This window comes from Salvelinus fontinalis, chromosome 3 (genome assembly GCF_029448725.1).
Source record: "Salvelinus fontinalis isolate EN_2023a chromosome 3, ASM2944872v1, whole genome shotgun sequence".
Classification (NCBI taxonomy): domain Eukaryota; kingdom Metazoa; phylum Chordata; class Actinopteri; order Salmoniformes; family Salmonidae; genus Salvelinus; species Salvelinus fontinalis.
Window position 1 is genome coordinate 33,065,329 of NC_074667.1, and position 12,845 is coordinate 33,078,173.

Below are 12,845 nucleotides of genomic sequence, written 5' to 3' on the forward strand. Positions count from 1 at the left end.
AGAGAACAATTTGTTTATGCAAACGGCTGTGCATCTTCCAGCGCCAAGATATCCTGTGTCGTGCCACAGGGTTCGATAATTGGACCTTTGTTATTCATAATCTATATCAATGACCTTGGTGCTGTGTCTTCTACTGTACTTCCCATTCTCTTTGCTGATGATACCAATTTGATTTTATCACACAACAATTTAGATTTTTATTTATTAATGAAGCCAACTCAGGCATAGCCAAATCACCTGTATGTTTGCATATGTTTTTTTATTTATATTTTAATGTTAAAAAAATCTAACGTTATTGTATTCACTAGTAAGCATAAGAAATATTGTTTAAAAAAAAGAAAATCCAAAAAAGATCATGAATCTCAATTGGTGGGAATGAAATGGAACAAGTCACATCCACTAGATTCTTGTTGAATTGATGAAAAGTTATCCTGGAAAGATCATATTAAATTTGTGTGCAGCAAATTGATTAAATCTGTTGGAATTATCAGAAAGATTAGTGGTTTGCTTCGTCAGTCTTGCTTCCTAACTCTATACTATAGCCTCATTTAACCATATCTCATTCACTGTAATATTGTCTGGGCCAGTACATATGCCTCCTACCTACACAAATTACTCATCATACAAAACACATTTGCAAGACTAGCCACCTCCTCTAATTACCTGGCTCCATCTGCACCTTTGTTTCAGAAACTCAATATCTATTAACTCAATATCTATTTATGATATTAATATATGCCAATTATGCACTTTCATCTACAAATACTCATAACTCCCAGACAGTTTACCTAAACTCTTCTATGGATTCTACCAGGTGAATTCCAAAATCCTTCCATACTGAACAAAAATATAAACGCAACATGTACAGTGTTTGTCTCATGTTTCATGAGCTGAAGAAAAGATCACAGAAATGTTCCCTACTGACAAATGCGTATTTCTCTCAAATGTTGTGCACACCTTGTTAACATCCATGTTAGTGAGCATTTTTCCTTTGCCAAAATAATCCATCCACCTTAAAGGTGTGGCATTTCAAGAAATTGATTAAACAGCATGATCATTACACAGGCGCACCTTCTGCTCATAACAACAAGAGGTACATCTAAAATGTGCACTTTTGTCACACAACGCCATGCCATATTTTCCTTGAGGGAGCATACAATTGGAATGCCGACTGCAGGAATTTTATGTTTATTTCACTACCCTTAGCCGCCTCCAACGTCGTTTTAGAGAATTTGGCAGTACATCCAACAGGCCTCACAACAGCAGACCACATGTAACCACGCGAGCCCAGGACCTCCACATCTGGCTTCTTCACCTGTATGACTGTCTGAGTCCAGCCACCCAGACAGCTGATGAAACTGAGTAGGATTTTTGTTTGTAATAAAGCCCTTTTGTGGGGAAAATCTCATTCTGATTGGCTGGGCCTGGATCCCCAGTGGGTGGGCCTGGCTCCCGAGTAGGTGGGCCCCTGTCCTCCTGGGCCCACCCACGGCTGCGCCCCTGCCCATCATGTCAAATCTATAGATTTGGCTCTAATGAATTAATTTCAATTGACTGATTTCCTTATATGAACTGTATCTCAGTAAAATTGTTGAAATTGTTGTATGTTGCATTTATATTTTTGTTCAGTATATATAACACAAGACACTGCGATAACGTTCACCCACGTAGTCAATTCTCTATCAGATACAGAGGTACCACACTCTGGAATGCTTATCTTCACATTGCCAAAACATCATCATCCCTCAATAACTTCAAGCGAAGACTGGGGGTCAGCCTGATGAACCAAACTACTCAGTAATCTCCTCAATAGCCTAACTCTTACACACGAACATGCACACATACATAACATTGTATTGCATTTTTTAAATAATTAGTAGCTTCTGTTATGTTTTAACAAACCTTTTTTATTTTTGTACTTATGTACTTTATATTGTTTCTTTGTGTGATGTGGTTTTCATATACTGTAAGCCCTTGGGCTTCCAACCACACCTGCACACCGCTTTTTTTTTCTCTGTATTGTCTGTCAGTTGTTTTCTTTGGTGTAAATAAATAAATAAAATGCTTTTCAATAAATGTAATATAGTTCTTTCCAGGAAATGTGTTCACAAAACAGACAACGGCAGATAGAGCAACCAAGGACTTCTAAACCTCCCAAAGCACTGTATTCCAACCAAACAGAGTTAGTCACCTCCTCTCCTCTACCACAGCCCAGATACCTCGTTCACCTCTCCTTCCTCCTCTTCTCTGATTTATCTAGCAGCGTGGAGGAAGAGGATTTACTCTCTCCCTCTCTCCTACGCCAAGCTCTGTTCTCCCATAAGAGCCCGGGAAGGTTCACCTTGCCAGTGAATGAGCTCAGATGAAAAGCTAAAAGAGCACATTAACTCATCAATAAGAGGCCACGGAGATGAAAACGCTTGTCAACACCCTGGATGGAAATAACAGATTGTGTAATGTAGTCGCTCCATGGTATGGTAGTGAGGTCACAAAGTCACATTGTGGTCTCTCCATGGTATGGTAGTGAGGTCACAAAGTCACATTGTGGTCGCTCCATGGTATGGTAGTGAGGTCACAAAGTCACATTGTGGTCGCTCCATGGTATGGTAGTGAGGTCACAAAGTCACATTGTGGTCGCTCCATGGTATGGTAGTGAGGTCACAAAGTCACATTGTGGTCGCTCCATGGTATGGTAGTGAGGTCACAAAGTCACATTGTGGTCGCTCCATGGTATGGTAGTGAGGTCACAAAGTCACATTGTGGTCGCTCCATGGTATGGTAGTGAGGTCACAAAGTCACATTGTGGTCGAGTGCAAGCGAGACTTTGAGGTTGGGGAGTGTATAGGGTCAGGGCCCTGGTTGACCTAGCTGCGTGCTAACTGTAGCTATGTCAGGATCAGTGCCCACCCCCTCCCCACGGGATGGTTAAGCTAATGTAAGCTAATGTGATTAGCATGAGGTTGTAAGTAACATGAAAATTTCCCAGGACATAGACATATCTGATATTGGCAGAAAGCTTACATTTTTGTTAATCTAACTGCACTGTCCAATTTACAGTAGCTATTACATTGAAATAATGCCATGTTATTGTTTGAGGAGAGTGCACAAATATAAACTTGAAAAGTTGAAAATGCCGAGCAGTTGCTGTACCAGGCGGTGATGCAACCGGTCAGGATGCTCTCAATGGTGCAGCTGTAGAACCTTTTGAAGATCTGGGGACCCATGCCAAATCTTTTCAGTCTCTTGAGGGGGAGGAGGGGGATTGAGGGGGCCCCGTTTTTAGGTTCAGTGTGGCGGATGTGTTGTTACCTACCCATGGAAAACAGAAAGGAGAACACTGCACACCGCTGCTCATGCTCCCAGGAGATATTTATTTACAACGTTTCAACCCTTTGGTCTTCATCAGGCATCCATATCCCAGGTGGGGGTGTAAGGTCCTATATATAGCGACAGTACTCAGTGACATCACTTCCTGAAACAAGAGGTAATACATGTATAACGTATTTTCACAATATTAACATTCAATGTATCAAAATATATGATTATACACATAGAATGTGATAAATATTTATAGTAATATACATACACATACAATATTCAATTAGGATTCAAAAAACACAATTGAAACTATAAAAACGGTTTCAAGTCAAACTCCTCGTTAAGGCCAAGAGGAGACAGTGTGTTCAGCCTGTGGATCCTTCTTCCCTTTGAAGAAGTTTCCTCTCAATGTCCCCTCCCCTGCATGACATCTTGACCATTTCTATTCCAATGTATCTCAGAGAACTAATAGGATGTCCAGCTTGTACAAAATGAGCAGCAACCAGATTTTTTGTCTCACCTATCAGTATATTGTTGCGGTGCTTGCTGATCAGTGTCTTAAGGCTTCTATGGGTTTTTCAACATGTAAAGGACATTTCAACATGTAAATAACATTGGTGGCCATGCAGGTAATCAGGCCTTTGACCTTAAATCTTTGTCCTGTACGAGGGTGGGTAAATGAGTTGTATTTGTACGTAAAATCAGCATTGAGCACATTGGCCACATTTGTAATAACCCTCCGGAACCATTTCCAAAAAAAGTTTCCCTGTTCTCTGGTGGGTAATCAGATTTAACCACAATATCTCTCACGTCTGGAGGTCTTTTAAAAACCATACTTAAAACCATATTTAAAAATGTGTTTCAATTGTGGGTCAGTATCAACAATGTACCGCTGCTTCCTGATAATGTCCTTAAATGTCTTCCCCAATGGTGAGTATTGGTTAAGAATTATGGGACATGTTCTGCTTTTTCTTTTACTTTTTGGTTTTAGGCTTTCCAACTGTGTTAATCCTTCAAAACGATCATTGGCATGTTTTACCCAATTGTCTTTGTACCCCCTTTCCTTAAATCTGTGTGTGGGGTCTGTGGGCTGTTTCAGATAAGCAGCATCAGAGCTGCATATTCTTCTGATACGATGGAATTGAGGTTTTGTCCTTAAGAACCATCACATCAAGAAAACTGATTTGTGATAGGTCATAGTTAAAGGTGAAGGTTTAGATAAGCATGGAATTCCAAAAGGTATTCCTGGGTGCCTGTATAGATCACGAAAATGTCATCCAAATATCTCCAAATTAGGAGAAAATTGGAGAGAAAAAGGTCTGGATTCAGCACCACCTGCTTTTCAAACATACCTAGATATGGGTTAGTTTAATTAGGGGCCATAGTGCTCCCCATCGCTGTCCCTCTGGTCTGGAGGAGGAGGTCTCCTCTGAAGGGAAATTAGTTGGAGGTTAGTACCAGTTCAGCCAAGTCCACAATACAATTGATGCTGGGTAGAGCATTAGGGGGCCATTCATTGAGGTAGAACATGAGGGCCTCTTGGCCGCCCTGATGGGGAATGTTAGTATATAGACTGGTGACATCAAAAGTGCACAGAATAGAATTTTCAGGTATATGGTTCACAGATTAAAAAAGATGTATAAAATCAATAGAGTCTCTAGTATACGTGGGGAGGGAGATTGCCCAGGGTTTTACAAAATAGTTTACAAAGGTAGAGATATTCTCTGTCATAGATCCATTACTACTCACAATGGGCCTGCCTGGTTTAGGCGGTGTCATGCTCTTGTGAATTTTGGATAGAGCGTGTATGACAGGTGTGGTTGGGCAGTCAACTTTCATACACTCATATTCTGTCTTTGTAATTAACTTCTTCATTCAAAAATGTAGACAATGTATCATGGATCAGAGACTTGAATTGATTAGTAGGGACCTTTGTGAGTCTTTTGTAAAATTCATCATCAGGAAGTTGTCTCAGAATTTCCTTTTCATAGTCTGCTGCATTTAGTATCACGATTGCACCTCTTTGTCAGCGGGTTTTATACTGATACTGGAGTCCTTTTTCAGTTCCATAAGATATTCTTTCTCTGCTTTGGACATATTTTGGAATTTCTTTCTTAGCCAGGAGATTATGTACATCTTTCTCAACTTGGCGGCAATATGTTTCAAGAGAGGGATTTCTCAGTAAATATGTATTTGCTCTTGTCATGTCCTCAGGACGAGAGTCAAGTTCATTGTCATTGAGGTTATCAATGTGAAAAACATTAGCACTGTTTCATGTCTGGTTACTAATAGCGTTCAATAGATTAACATTGGCAGGTGCATAGGGAGCAACCCTATTACCAAAAAACTGTTACCTACCCTTACCACCTGGGGGCGGCCCGTCAGGAAGTCCAGAATTCAGTTGCAGAGGGAGGTGTTTAGTTGCAGGGTCCTTAGCTTAGTTATGAGCTTTGAGGGCACTATGGTGTTGAATGCTGAGCTGTATTCAATGAATAGCATTCTCACATAGTTGTTCCTTTTGTCAAGGTGTGAAAGGGCAGTGTGGAGTGCAATAGAGAGTGCATCATCTGTGGATCTGTGGAGGCGGTATGCAAATTGGAGTGGGTCTAGAGTTTCTGGGATAATGGTGTTGATGTGAGCCATGACCAGCCTTTCAAAGAACTCCATGGCTAAAGACATGAGAGCTACTGGTCGGTAGTCATTTAGGCAGGTTACCTTAGTGTTATTGGGCACAGGGACTATTGTGATCTGCTTGAAACATTTTGGTATTACAGACTCAGACAGGGAGAGGTTGAAAATGTAAATGTTGACCTGTTTGAAGGTCTTACTCACATCGGCTGCGGAGAGCTTGGTCACATAGTCGTCCGGAACACCTGATGCTCTCATGCATGTTTCAGAGTTACTTGCTTCGAAGCGAGAATAGAAGTTATTTAGCTCGTCTGGTAGGCTCGTGTCACTGGGCAGCTCTTGGCCGTGCTTCTCTTTGTAGTCTGTAATTGTTTGCAAGCCCTGCCACATCCGACAAGCGTCGGAGCCAGTGTAGTAAGATTCGATCTTGGAGGGCATAGCTGGATTTCTTATAAGTTTCTGGGCTAGAGTCCCGCTCCTTGAAAGCAGTAGCTCTACCTTTTTAGCTCAGTGCTGATGTTGCCTGTAATCCATGGCTTCTGGTTGGGGTATGTACGTATAGTCACTGTGGGGACGACGTCATCGATGCACTTATTGATGAAGCCAGTGACTGATGTGGTGTACACAATGCCATCGGAAGAATCCGGAACATATTCCAGTCTTTGCTAGCAAAACAGTCCTGTAGTTTAGCATTTGCTTCATCTGACCACTTTTTAATGACCGAGTCACTGGTCGTTCCTGCTTAAATTTTTACTTGTAAACAGGAATCAGGAGGATAGAGTTATGGTCAAATTTGTCAAATGGAGGGCAAGGGAAAGCTTAGTACATGTCTTTGTGTGTGGAGTAAAAGTGGTCTAGAGTTTTTTTCACTCAGGTTGTACATTTAACATGTTGATAGAAATATGGTAAAATTGATTTAAGACTTCCCTGCATTAAAGTCCCCGTCCACTAGGAGCGCCGCCTCTGGATGAGCGTTTTCCTGTTTTCTTATGGCGGTATACTGCTAATTGAGTGCGGTCTTAGTGCCAGCATTGGTCTGTGGTTGTATATAGACAGCTATGAAAAATACAGATGAAAACTTTCTAGGTAGATAGTGTGGTCTACAGCTTATCATGAGATACTCTACATCAGAGAGCAAAACCTCGAGACTTCCTTAGATATCGTGCACCAGCTGTTGTTTACCAATATACATAGACTGCCACCCCTTGTCTTACCAGAGGCTGCTGTTCTGTCCTGCCGATAGAGTGTATAACCCGCCAGCTGTATGTTATTCCTGTCGTTGTTCAGCCACTACTCGGTTAAACATAAGATATTACAGTTTTTAATGTCCCATTGGTAGGATATGCATGCTTTTAGTTTGACCCATTTATTTTCCAGCTATTTTACATTGGCTAAAGGCAGATTAGCCACTCATCCCCTGATCATCACAAGGCACCCCGATCTCCTTCTGCGAAATCTCCGCCTTTTTCTCCAGGAAATGACAGAGATGAGGGCCTGTTCGGGTGTTTGGAGTAAATCCTTCTTATCCGACTCCTTAAAGAAAAAGTATTTGTCCAATTCAAGGTGAGTAATCGCTGTTCTGATGTCCAGAAGCTCTTTTCGGTCATAGGAGACGGTAGCAGCAACATTATGTACAAAATAAGTTACAAACTATTGGAAAAAACAAACAAAAATGCATGGTTGGTTAACCAGTTGAGAATATAGGGGGTGCTGTTTCGCATTAGCATAATTTGCTCTACAGATTAAACTGCCTAGTACTCAATTCTTGCTCGTACAATATGCATAGTATTGTTATTATTGGATAGAAAACACTCTCTAGTTTCTATAGCCGTTTGAATTATGTCTCTGAGTGGAACAGAACTCATTCTACAGCACTTTTCCTCCCAGTGAGTGAGTTTTCAGAACTCTTGGCCTCTGGTTCCAGATCAGTTTTAAAGCCACTGTAAATCCTATGAGGATACAAACACTGCCCACGCCTTCCTCTAGATGTCAGTAAGTGGTGACAATTTGAATGGAGTCGATTGCGCAATCATGGCCTCTATAAATCACCAAATACCGGAAGTAGCGTTCTTTTGGACTCTGCGCTCAACGCAAGAAGGACATCTGACTGGCCTTTTTCCAAGCCTTGGTTTAGCCAGTAATATAGCGTCGGTCATGTTTTTACTCGTTATAGGTGTTAGAAACATCATAAGGTAGTTAATTTAAACCGTTTTATAGCAATTTATATCCGTTTAGTGCGATTTTGAGGCATTTCTATGTGATGCACTTTGAAGAGCCGGGCACGTTTTGGGGTCCCGGTCGAACGTTAGTGGGCATTTCGACGGACAGAGGGCATCTTTCGACCAAAAGAAGATTAGACCCAAGAAAGGATACATTGCCCAAGATTCTGATGGAAGATCACCTCATAGTAAGAAATATTTAAGATGATAAATCGTTGTTCTGTGGAAAATTTTAAACGCATATTCCGCCATTTTGTTTGGTATAGCTTCGCTTGGCGAACCCTGTATTGCACAGTAAGGATAATTTTAGAAATGTAATTCAGCGATTGCATTAAGAACTAATTTGTCTTTCGATAGCTGTCCAACTTATATTTTTTTTGTCAAGTTTATGAATAGATATCCATGAGACAAGATCACTGTGAAAGATGGCGACCAACTTTTTCAGGCTAGTTTTGCTAGTATTGTCATTGTATAACCACGTTTTTTTATGGCTAAATATGCACATTTTCGAACAAACTCTATATGTATGTTGTAATATGATGTTACAGGAGTGTCATCGGAAGAATTCTGAGAAGGTTAGTGAAAAAATTAATATATTTTGGCGATGATAACGATATCGCTCTCTTTGGCTTGAATCAATGGTCGGGTAACGTTTGCATATGTGGTATGCTAATATAACGATTTATTGTGTTTTCGCTGTAAAACACTTAGAACATCTGAAATATTGTCTGAATTCACAAGATCTGTGTCTTTCCATTGCTATGTGCTGTGTATTTCTAAGAAATGTTTTATGATGAGTAAATTGGTAAAACACGTTGCTCTCTGTAGTAATTCTAGTCGCTTTGGTGAGATTTGTGATGGTGGCTGCAATGGCAAACTATGATTTATACCTGAAATATGCACATTTTTCTAACAAAACCTATCCTATACCATAAATATGTTATCAGACTGTCATCTGATGAGGTTTTTTCTTGGTTAGTGGCTATCAATATCTTAGTTTAGCCGAATTGGTGATAGCTACTGGTGGAGAGAAAAAATGGTGGACAAAGAAAAATGGTGTCTTTTGCTAACGTGTTTAGCTAATAGATTTACATATTGTGTCTTCCCTGTAAAACATTTTAAAAATCTGAAATGGTGGCTTTATTCACAAGATCTGTATCTGTCATTAGGTGTCTTGGACTTGTGATTTAATGATATTTAGATGCTACTATTTAATTGTGACGCTATGCTAGATGCTAATCAGTGTGGGGGGGGGGGGGGGGGGGGGTGCTCCCGGATCCGGGGTTGAGGCTCGTGAAAGGTTAATAAAATGGCAGCCATCCTCTCCGACGCCATTCAGAACAGTGTAGGTGTTTTTCTCTCTTACCCCTAACTCTTCAGGATACAGGATTCATCTGAGTAGAGTTTTGCAGCAATATCCAATGGTACAGTTTTGCCTCTGCCGTCACCACTGCTGTGTGGTGATCTTTTATCTGCAATTGATTGAATTTAGTCCTTTGACTCCTGCACCAACTCTTACTCTGACAAACAGATGAGTGATGGCCATTTACAATTTATTCACCACATAGGATGAAGCTGCTTTCAACCCAGACATATTTCTACTACCCTGAGCATCTCTTCACACTTTCACGTTCTTCTCTTGCTATCAATTAAGCTGAATGCCACCAGTTCATCAATCAGTTAAGTTAATTGGGCTTCAATTAGATAGCTTATATCCGTGATACATTAAATTAGATTTTCTACCAGAACACAAAGTTTTGTCAAATTTAGTTGTAATTAGGTGTGCATCGCTGGGCAACAAAATCCTGCTAATTTGGGAAAAAATTGCATTGTCAGCATTTTACCATTAGCTAAAGCTTGTGTGCTAAATTCTACATTAAAAATATCATCGAGCCTGTTTTCATTATAGTTGCCTGTTACTCCAAAAATTGGATTAAGGTTATGTGGGTGGGAATGGGGAAACTAATCATCATGTAAATCAATCTCCATTACCTTTTCTGAATGTATAATGGCCAGAGTAACCTTTGGAATAATCCTGTTAAATTGTACCTAAGAAATTTCAATGAAGGAGATTTCTTGGACGAGTTAAAGGGTATTTGGGGTATCTTTTCCTTTCGAGTCGAATGGGGGGTGAAACTCTCAGAGGAGTTGAGATGGGAAGGAGGGGGAATCGTAATAATTTGATAAATAAACAAGAGGCCCTGCAATGTTTCCAGTACTCAGGCTGAGAGAGAGAGGCAAAGAGAGAGAGAGCGAGCCTGGGGCGAGGATTCGTCTTGTCAAAGTGAGACCTTTAACTGGGTCCTGAATTCTGTCTACACGATTCTTTCACACTCTTACACCATTTCAATCTGCGGTTTGGTCTGTGGGTTGGGTGTGTATGGGAGACTTGTAGCATGTCGTCAGTTGACATGGGCTTAAACCCTGAATTTGAGACAGGCATGTGAAGCACTAGGCAGTGGGACGTCTTTGTGGAGACTGGGGTTTTCATCGACTGTTAACTATTCCAGACAGGTAGTTGTCTTTTGAGGTAGTATTCCTAGGCTCAGTACATTGCCCAAGTCCCTCAGGATAAAATAGGCAAATGCATAAAAGGAGGCAGCGCTTGTTGTGCTAGGGGTGCTCAGAGGTACTTTTCCAAATGAAAATATTTGTGTTAAAAGCTCTTTGGAGATGATACATTGCATAATGATGACTCCATAACTCTAGGTCTCTAGCCATTTTCATACTGTCCAGGTCACATATTTGGAGCCTTTTGGATTGCATAAGCAATTCTCTGTTCCCCAATGAGTTATTTATTAACATGCTTACCTGAATAATCAGCAGGACCAGGAAAGATTGGGGTGTTACAATGCATTTTATTATCTCTTAATTAGGTAACCCAAACCACTTGTCGAATTACTTTCTCAAACCTCACAGTTAACAATTCTTCTTTGAGACAATATAGAACGATACACTCAAGCCTTCTTCAAAAAGAACCCCCAAAACTAAAGTAAGATAGGAATTATCCTTCCCTTTCTATGCCACCATTCCACATAAAGCAATTGTGGTCCACTACAACACATTCATAATGACCCCACTTTATTCTCAGAATGTGCTCTTTTCAAGCACATTTCATCTCTTCAGCATTTTCTCCTCAGAAGACATTCTGTTGCTTTGGTACCACTTTGGTGGGATGATTTTAATTAACACGCTTCAAATGGGTTTCCAACTCAAAGCAGACCATTCTGATGACAAATGCTTAAATAATTTCCGTTGCGTTCAAAGCTAAAGCTAATGTATCCTTGGCCCAAACGACTTTACTGGTGTCTCTTTGAGAAGCAGAAAGAGGTGAAGTCTGGAAATGTTTGATAAGGCTCTGTAACAGTAATAATACCATTTTCAGAAAGCTCATTAATTGAGAGTTTGCGAGTAATTGTCACGTATCCTGCGGGCTGACGATGTTGCTAATGCTGACAACTGTCAAACTGACAAACAACGAGTTGTGGAATATGGATTTTCTTCCTTGCGTGTGTTAATAACCGCCATCGGAGCATTGCCAAAGGAAACTGTCAAGATGGAATCAGTGATAAAATGTTAACATGTGACAAACGGCACCTGCCCGGGAGAATAACAATTCAATTTAAAATTGAATTTGTAAGACTTTCACAAACACATTTCTTAAGCTCAGCCGGAGGGGAAGTAATATTGATTAAGGAGAGAAGAACAGGTTGAATGTTTTTCTTTACTTCTTCTTCATCAGTTGTGGGCCACACACATTTTTATTGGAGGTTTAGGAGTCTCTCACTGGCCTCCTACTACATATAACTTGATTTGGGAACCCCAAAGTTAGACTGAGCAATGTTTTCAAACATGGCACCCTTGGGTAAAATGATATCTACATGTTAATACTGGCATAATAGGATTTGTATTGGTGGTCTTTTCACATCCCAGATACGCATCAAACGGCGTACTGTAGTTAGTTGGCTTCTCCGTCATTGAAAGCCCTTAGTTAAACAATGCCTTTTAACTAACCTTCTACATGACAAATACATGTGTCAATGTTCCACTAATAAGCTCAAGCCATGGTTTGGACGAGGTCCTTAATTGGCTAAATAACTGGCTAGTCCCTGACCCTTAACCTCTCTTTGCCCTTCTCTGTTCGGCCTCATCACTTTAATTGCAAAACCCTCCAAAAACTTCACGAGGAGACTATGACACCGTGAGCTATGATCTTCACGCAATGGAGAACGATCCAATGGTGTGCCGTTTCAGGGACACTCTCTCTCTCTCCTGGCGTCCTGTCATCCCCCAGACACCAGGTGGTGTCGAGGCAGCCCGCAGAATGCAAATGCCTTCCCAACAATGCTTCAAACGCTAGGATTCCCCATTTGTCATACACTATGTTCATTACCCACTGCTTTGTGCCCAGAATTAGTGTCGGAACAAGACATCCTGGCTGTGTGATGAATCCTGTCGCCGCCTCCATTGACACTTGCTGCAGATTGAAGGCTTTCCTATCCTTCCCTCCCCCCCTCTTCGCCTCCTCTATGTCCTTCACATCTCTGTGCCTCTGTTCTTTATTTTTCACCCAGAAATATTAGTCAACAAAGCTCGGCGGCGGCGGCGAGGCCCTAACCACACCTCGGAGGACGCCACCTTCCAGATGGTGCACTAATGTTGCGCTAGATATCAAGGTGT